Raw genomic sequence first — 8,043 nt, 5'->3', positions numbered from 1 at the left:
CAAAAAAAAAAATAATAATAATAAATAAATAAATAAATAATTCCATTGCTGGCTCTTACTTTGTGTGGATTACTCTTTTTTGGAAACCAGATAGTGAAGTGTCTTGAAAGTAGGAAGGCAACATGACTAAAATATCTTTGTACCCTTGACACTGCCCAGCTTAGGACTAAGCACAGATTGATGGCTCACCATGCCAGATGGGTGAAGGACTGGATGCTGGAGGAAGGACCAAGTAGTAACTTCAGAGGTACTGAGGCCAAGAATTTTTTGGCTGGGAGACCACTTTTACCAGGGAAAGACTCTCAAGGAAATTCAGAAATTTTGAGATACTGGAGTCATATCACGATATCCACAGACAGCCAAGCAGGTAACATAATGTCTAAATCAATAGTCAAGGTGTAGGAGTGATGGATCCTGGGGCTGGTTGGAAAACACCTGTCATTCCTAAAAGTTAGTAAAATCCAGGTTAAAAAAAAAAACAAACTCCTCAGGTAAACAGCGTATATCCAGAGTAGATATATGGAAGTGGCCATATATTCCAATAATTCTTAGTTGGAAGTGGCCACTTTTCTCTGTAGGAAGTCATCTTCCTGAGCAAGTGGAATGCTGTCACATGGGTAGAGGTGCTTTGGAACACAAAACTTTGGATAGTCCTCCAGAAGTGAACCAGATTCATGTGCCTCCATTGAAGGCAGTGTTTACATTCTCTTCCCACCACACAGAATAGAGGCTTCCCTTCCGCCACATATTTAAATTTAAAGATGCTGCCACCTTGGCCTTTCCCTGCCACATCAACTATGGTCCCCTTCATGCACCTCTGGTTTCCCATCACCCACTGCCTGTAACATCAAAGTTCTCCATTCCCAAGCCATACCAGACTCTGCTGTCCCTAAACTCATGTGTGCTTCGCACATATATTTCCAGTACAGGTGGAGGAGCTTATAGAGGTTCCTCTGTCCCAGCCACTCTTCCTCAGTTTTCGGGGGATGGGTGACCAGACAGCTGTTGCGAAGGAAGAGCCGAGCTGTCAGGCTGGTGGAGGGTGTGGAGAATGAAGACAAAGTGGGAGCACAGACACTGCCTGTGAGCGGCGCCTTCAGTCCTTACAGACAACCAGACACCCTCATCTACAGACTGAATCACCAGTGAGCTTCCCTAGACAGGTAAAGGTCTTTGACACCACACCTGCCTTGTGAAACAGGAGGGCTTTGTGATACAGTCTGGTGGCCTGGTTCTGTCATCTGTGAGGCGGAGGCCACAAGGCATAGCACTGGGAGTCATCAGGCACCAGGACCCTGAATGCCTACATATAGGGATGGTTGGTCTCCTTATGCTAATGAGGTTTAGACCATGCTGAGCCTGACTTCTCTTCTGTGGGATTTGGGGTATCCCTTATATACCTATGGCTCCATCTTCATTATTATCCTAATTATCTGGCAGGTGAAAAAGAGTTACCATGGATTAACACTGGAACCTAAAAGGAGCTGCTGCCTGGTAGGGAAACACGATGACCATGGCTGAACCAAGCAAGCCTCAGATAAGATACATTCAATTACTCTTTATAGTAATTCTCTTTCTCAGAGCCTAGAAATAATTCTTTGCCAGGCCATCCCTGCAGTGTACTCTAACTGAAAAATCAAGAATCTCTCTATCGGGCTTGGGTTGAGTCCTAGGTAAAGTGGAATCCACCTCACTGGATCTCTTCTGACCTCCCAAAATGGGGGATTTTTCTGATTGGTGGACTTAGTAAGCAAAAGCCCTTGGCTGAGAACCACTAACCATTTAATCAGTGCCATTATTCCTCCTGTGTCACACTAAATCCCCTGAAAATATTGTCCTGGGAAAGGGGACAGGAGGTATGGAATGTGGAGAGCCCTGAAGTAAGCACACAATAAATAGAAAAATGAAATATTCAGGTGAAAGGGTGGAGTACAGGAAGGCAATATAGGGCAGTGTATAACATACAGACAAATATATAGAAACAGACTGGGAAATGTATATTTCCTTTGTTTCACTTTAGACATGAAAAAGAAAATCGTGTCCCAGCTTCACACTCTCTTTGACCTTTAAGCGTCACCGGAAAGTCAGACAAAGGGCTAGAGATGCAGCATCAAGAGGTAAAGTCCCAGTCTCTGCTCTGACTCCCCTCCACTGTGGGTGAGATTCCCATGAACCCTGTCCCTCGATGACCCCTGGTGCCAGGAGCCAGGTGTTCTAACCACTGAAGGCTTCAGTTCTCCAAGTTGACAAAATCTGCCAGAAAACTGTTTTGGGTGGGAAATCAGAGTCTGGGAATGTTCCAAAATTCTCTACCTTACCCCTGGGAATGAAGAGTGAGGAAGCAGGGAAAAAGTCCTTAATTGTGTCATTTACTAGTTTTATGTTTACTAGTTTCCACTTCCCTGTGGAAGTCACTTCATCTTTCAGTCTTGTTACCATGAAATGGGCATCTGATGATCCTGCCTCACTCACAGTGTAGTTGTGAAGATCAAATGAGAGCAGGTCCAGGAGAGCACACCATACCTGGTTGAGTGGTACACAGACGTGCCTCACAGCACTAACCGTTGGGGTTTGCGGTCTCCTCTCATTCAGAGGCCTTCAGCTTCCTATAGGATGTCCCTGGGTCCACTCCTGCTCCATGTAACACTGTCACCTGGTTTCTCAGCTAGGAGACTTTCCCAGGAAGAAGCTGAAAAGCCATGGGAGCTGCTCTCTGTCATGAAAAGGTGATCTCCTGCTCTTTGCAGTCTCCCAACTCCCAGCCTGGTCTGTGATCATTTCTCTGCTTGGCCTGGGGCAGGGTTGGGGAGAAGGACAGTGGCTGAGAGGGAGCCAGACAGTGGAGCCTGGAGCACTGGTTGAGAGCGTTGCCAGGGCAGAGGGGGATCAGATATTTCAGGAGAGAGGAGTTCCCTAGTTCTGCTCTGTGCTAGGCTCACAGTGGCCCTGGAATTCAGAATTTCACTAGTGCATAGTTCATAAAAGACTCTACATGGGTTTGCACTCAGCCACAAGACAAGTTTTACAGTCAGGAGGATGGATAATTGAGTGAATAATTTTCATCATTTTCATATTCTCTTTACAGCTACACCCTTTCAAGGGCAGCCCCCTGGACCCTGCTGACATTACCTCCTCTGGTTCTGTCTTCAGCGGGGCCAGTTCCTGGGACAGCCCTCAGACAGGAGCTTGTCATATATCATACCCTTCTTCTCTAGATCTCTAGAGAATGGGGATGGACTCTCAAGAGATGTTGTGTACACCCTTTAATCCCCAGAACACAGAATTCCCAAAAGGATCTCCTTTTCTACAGTTTAGAAATACTGAATACCAGGCTGCGGCCTAAGCCCGAAAAGAGAATGACTCCAGGTTCTACCTGGTGATGTTCCTGGTGCTGCCCCATCAGCTAACCATTGGCTCCCCCATCTACCTGGTTCCTTCTCCTAGTTCAGCTTCTCAACACAGGTCAGCAGGGAACTCACCCACCTCCCAGTCTCTCAAGACCCTGTGCTCCCAGCTGTTGTCTGAGACCTCGCCCAATAAGCCCCAGGCCATCAGCCCAGCCCACCATAACTTGCCAAATGGCATTTCCCTAGGGAAAAAAAAAAAAAAAGCACATGAGTAAACACCCAGCGGATGCAGGCCTCAGGGTTTACAGGACTAGGGGAGGGCAGGCACAATCTCCAGGCCACACACTTGCGAAGAGGCAGATGTCACTCCATCAGTAACTAACAGTTGCCATGTTTCCCTGCCAGCCGGGGCTGGCTTCCTCGGGAGGGGAGTGTGCAGCAGCTCCTGTGTGCAGATTCCTGCTGCCAAACCTGCGATGCCATGGCTCTGGAGATTCAGCAGGTGGTGGTGGGTGAGAACACCCTGATCTCCCCCACTTCAAGGAGGCTGTCACAGGGCTGCTCTTACCTAGAGATTTTTGTCCACGTCTAAAGTGTCTTCTGAGCAGAGACTGGAGCATCGTTCCCCACACTCCAAAGACCTTTCACTTCCATCTGCAACCTTCACAGTGTCAGAGAAATCCTTAACCCAGTCATCTGCCCAGTCAACAGGTGCAGCTAGCATCCATGATTACTGGGCTGAACACCTCAAGCTAAGGCAGGGATTTCAAGTACCAGAGGTGCCCAGGGGCCCAGAGACTATGTTTTCTTCAAGGTTTGAGGAAACTAAGGTTTCAGTGAACCTGCAGGAGATGATGCAGAGCAACCCCAACCTTGTCTATGGGAACCAAGGCCAGCAGCCCTTGAATTCTCAGGTCTCTCTGCAGACCCTGAACCGAGAAGTCACAGCCCTGACACATGCTATGGCCTTACATATGGTCACTGTCCTCCCTGCCCACCTGTTATTCCTCAGTACTGAAGTCCGGAGGCTTCTTGAGGTACATGTAAAAGGACTGATGCACTTCCAGAGGTGGGGGCTCCCCAGACGTGTGGAAGAGTCCCTGAGGCAGCTTATACCAGATCCGCCATTATTTTACCACCCTGTACGTAACCAACCAGACTCTTTCATCCAGAATGATACTTCTCAGTTCTCTACTGAGAAATTTGGGACCGTTTCATACCAGAACTGGGGTTCACGTACGGTCGGCCAGCCCAGCCAGGCCTTCTGGGTTTCTAAGTGGTCCATTATGGACCCAGAACAAAGACACTACTACCAGCAAATCCCAGACAATATGGCTCTAGCCTTGCCCTCTCCAGCCCTTAAAGAATTAAGTGGCCTTTATCTAATGCCTGGGCAACAGGCTAACGACTCAGTGGGCCATGTGCAGCCGAAATATAGCCAGCCATTCTGTGGCCTCCCTTCTCTGCACAGTGAGTCCCGGGTTGACACTTTCTTGGGTTCTCAAGGCCTCTCCATGAACGGGAGCATGTCCAAGCCCCCCTTGAAGCATCCTTTTCTCTTCAAGGAGCTCTCCTTCCTCCTTCTGATGCCTAAAACTCCACTCCAGTCAGCTCCACCCTCTTCTCCATCTTCCCCAAATTGGATTGCTCCAACTGAGCACCAACAAGCTCAGATCAATATCCCGTTTCTGACCCTGGATGAGTGTGAAGCCTTGGAGTGGCACCTGCTGCAGAGGCAGCTCCAGCTTCAGTGGGGCTTGCCAGATGTTTTCCAGAGAAATCAGCGCACCCAGAGCCCCATGCAGTATAAGCCCTGTGACAAAGCCCAGTCTTCTGAGACTGTGACAACTTCCTGGCCAGGGCAGCCCATCTCAGTCCTCACAAGGGAACTACTCTTGTTCCCAGAGCATGCCAGGAGGCTGCTGGAATTCCACCTCCAGTGACAGTTGATTCACCATCGCCGGGGCCTGCCCCAGAAGATCCAGCAGTCCATCCATTTGCTCCTGTCCCCTGCTGACGGGCAGACTCTCTCCTGGAGCAGCACAGCCCTAGACAATGTGGACGTCCCCCACCCTACAGCTCTAGAGGGCACTGGCGTTGGCAACCCATTCCCAGCCGTCAAGGACCCAGGGTCAGTCCCTATGCCGCACTTGTCTGACCAGGCCAAGGCAATATTGCAGAGCTACATCGACTCCAAATGTGGGAAGATTCACCAGGGCAAGGTTCCTGTCTGCGTATGTGGCTCCTGGGAGTGCAGAATTCCTGGGGTCCTGGAAGTGGCTCCCTTTACCTGCACCCCAGAAAGCAAGCCCCTAGAACTACAGGCAGCAAATGATCCAGACAAACAACAGAAAATTACACCCTGGATGCCAACGGCCCTTGAGCAGCAGCAGCAAACCTCACCAGGTGCTAACACTGAACATCCTAAGCTGCCCCAAGCCCTGTCCGAGGGAGCCACTGAGACACTGGAGACAGCTTTACGGCACAAGGATCTGGCCTTCTTGTCAGGGATGCCTGCTGTTTATTATGTGGCTCTCTCCACGGCCATGGCCCCAGCAATAACTTCCCAAGCTGTGAAAACAGAGATGGTGCCTGGCCTGTCGAATTTCCAGGAGAACCTCTGACTCAGGTGACCTTACCTGAAGAGCAGGGTCTAAGTCCTGGGCCAGGCTTTCAAGATGCCAACGAGACTTGTGCAGACATTGCAGGTGAATTCCAGGCTGAAGTGCAGAGGGAAGGAATAATCAAGATGGTGCCTCTAGAAAGCCAGTCAGAGCCTGTGAAGCCATACTCACTCGGGGAACCCATCTTGGCCAAACTAAATTTCCATCTGAGAAAGAAGATCCTAGAGATACAACTGGGAATTCCCCTAAAGGCAAGGGAGCCCTGGGAACAAACTGTAGCAATGCCAGAGAACATATGGACACAGGAGTCTCTTGGGAGTATAAACAACCACGGAAAAACACTGCTCCAGGAGCTCCCCATCCCACCAGATATGCCACGTGCCCTGGATCCAGAATGGCTCCACCTCAAACAACAACTGGCCACTGAGTTAAAGGCAGTGCATCAGAAACAGAAACAACCCAGGTCCAGGGCAGTACCCCATGATTCTGTCCACTGGGCCTCCAAGATCTCACAACCCAGTGGGGACATGACAGAGACCCAGGCGCTTTGTGTTCAGCTGGAGGCCAGTGTGAACAACCCCAGCCTAGAGGAGCCCCAAAGCCCTGACAAGAGCAAGGACTCATCCCAAGACCCCACACTGGCAGAAAAGAGAGAGAAGCCAGGCAAACCCAAAATGGCAGGGGACCACGGAGAAGGGGATGCCGGGTTTGCAGTCTCTTCCACAAGAGAAAAAAGCCACTCTGCTGAAGCCCAGAGGCCAGAAGGGATGCTTCTGAACGGGACACCCTGCAGCCCCTGGCAACAGAGACATCGCTATCACCTTGGTGCTCCCTGTCAGCACAGTCCCCAGCATCACCCTCAGCTTAAATTCCCAGAGATACCTCCTGTAGTCCCTGGGGGGAAAGACTCTGAGAAGAATGACCTGCAAGACAGTCAAGCCAAGCTCAATGTCATCCTCAAACCAGCAAGCGTTCCTGAGAATGTCCAGCCTGTGGTGCCCCAGGCATCATAGGGCCAGCCTTTCCTGGGCCAACTCATTCCAGGTAAGCCATTGCAGGGCCAAACTTTACAAGGTCAGGTTTTGCAGGGGCAGATGATGCCAGGCTATACTCACAAGAGGCCCAGCCTTCCAGAATCTGGCTTGAGAAATAAGATGAAATCTTCTCTACACTGTATTAACCCCAAAGCCAAAGGCAAAGGGCATGAGGAATCCATGTCCTCCCCATGTGAGAAAGTGGCTAACACAAGAAAAGAAAATGTAGCAAAGAGCCTGGCTCCAGCCAAAAGTCCCAAGGGGCGAACTAAGACAGAGGAGACAAGAGGGGACCCAAAGGCCCAATTTCTGCCTACTGAGAAGCAGGTGGGCCTGGCCTTCTTGGATGGTCCCCATTCCCCAGACAGTAAGCTCCAGCACCGCTCCCACTCCCATCAACTCCACTCTGCCTCAGTCCTGGGTATCCCCCGCCGCTGCCCTCGGCACTGTCCACGAGTGGCTTGTGCCATCCAACCAGGGGACCCGCCCTCACTCTCACCTCTCACCTCAGATGGAAACATTGGTCTGCTCAAGAAGACCCAGTGCATTCGAAAGACTCTGTAGTCTCCTCAACGTCTGCGTCCCTTGAAGAGGACTGCTACTGTCATTTTCATTAATGTACAGGTGGGCAGAGTGCCACCCAAAATATACTCTATATCTCTAAGCAGAGAGGTGTCTGTCTGCTCCTCCTCTCTACTGTGGTGTGTTCAAGGAAGGCATAAGGGAGGTAAATGTCCTTTTTATCTAGGGAAGGAGTTTTAACTCACACTTAAGCTGGGTCGCACTCCACACAACACCACCCCCTCCCCGGACTGTGGATAAAGGAACTGGAGCAGAGAAGGAAGGCCCTTGTCTAAGGTACACTGAAGGTAAAGGTCAGGCTTGACTTCTATTATGGCAACCTTGGGCCCAGAGGAGCCATGTGGACATGAGGATAGTACTGTCAAGAAGGAGTGGCCAGGAATCCCACAGGCAAAATTCACTGATGACTTCTATACATGCCCACAATCTGGAGGGGAGTGCCAGTCTTCCAACCTT

The 8,043-nt window shown here is 50.2% G+C and overlaps 1 pseudogene; it reads left to right on the top strand.

Annotated features, from left to right (window-relative positions):
• Positions 1 to 261: 261 nt before the first annotated feature.
• Positions 262 to 7,777, top strand: LOC113616627 (protein FAM205A-like; annotated as a pseudogene).
• The last annotated feature ends 266 nt before the right edge of the window (positions 7,778 to 8,043 follow it).

This window comes from Aethalodelphis obliquidens, unplaced genomic scaffold, assembly GCF_003676395.1.
Source record: "Aethalodelphis obliquidens isolate GAN/ISIS:26980383/991018 unplaced genomic scaffold, ASM367639v1 scaffold274, whole genome shotgun sequence".
NCBI lineage: Eukaryota > Metazoa > Chordata > Mammalia > Artiodactyla > Delphinidae > Aethalodelphis > Aethalodelphis obliquidens.
The sequence above is the reverse complement of the archived record's forward strand: the minus strand, read 5'-3'. Positions and strand labels throughout refer to the sequence as shown.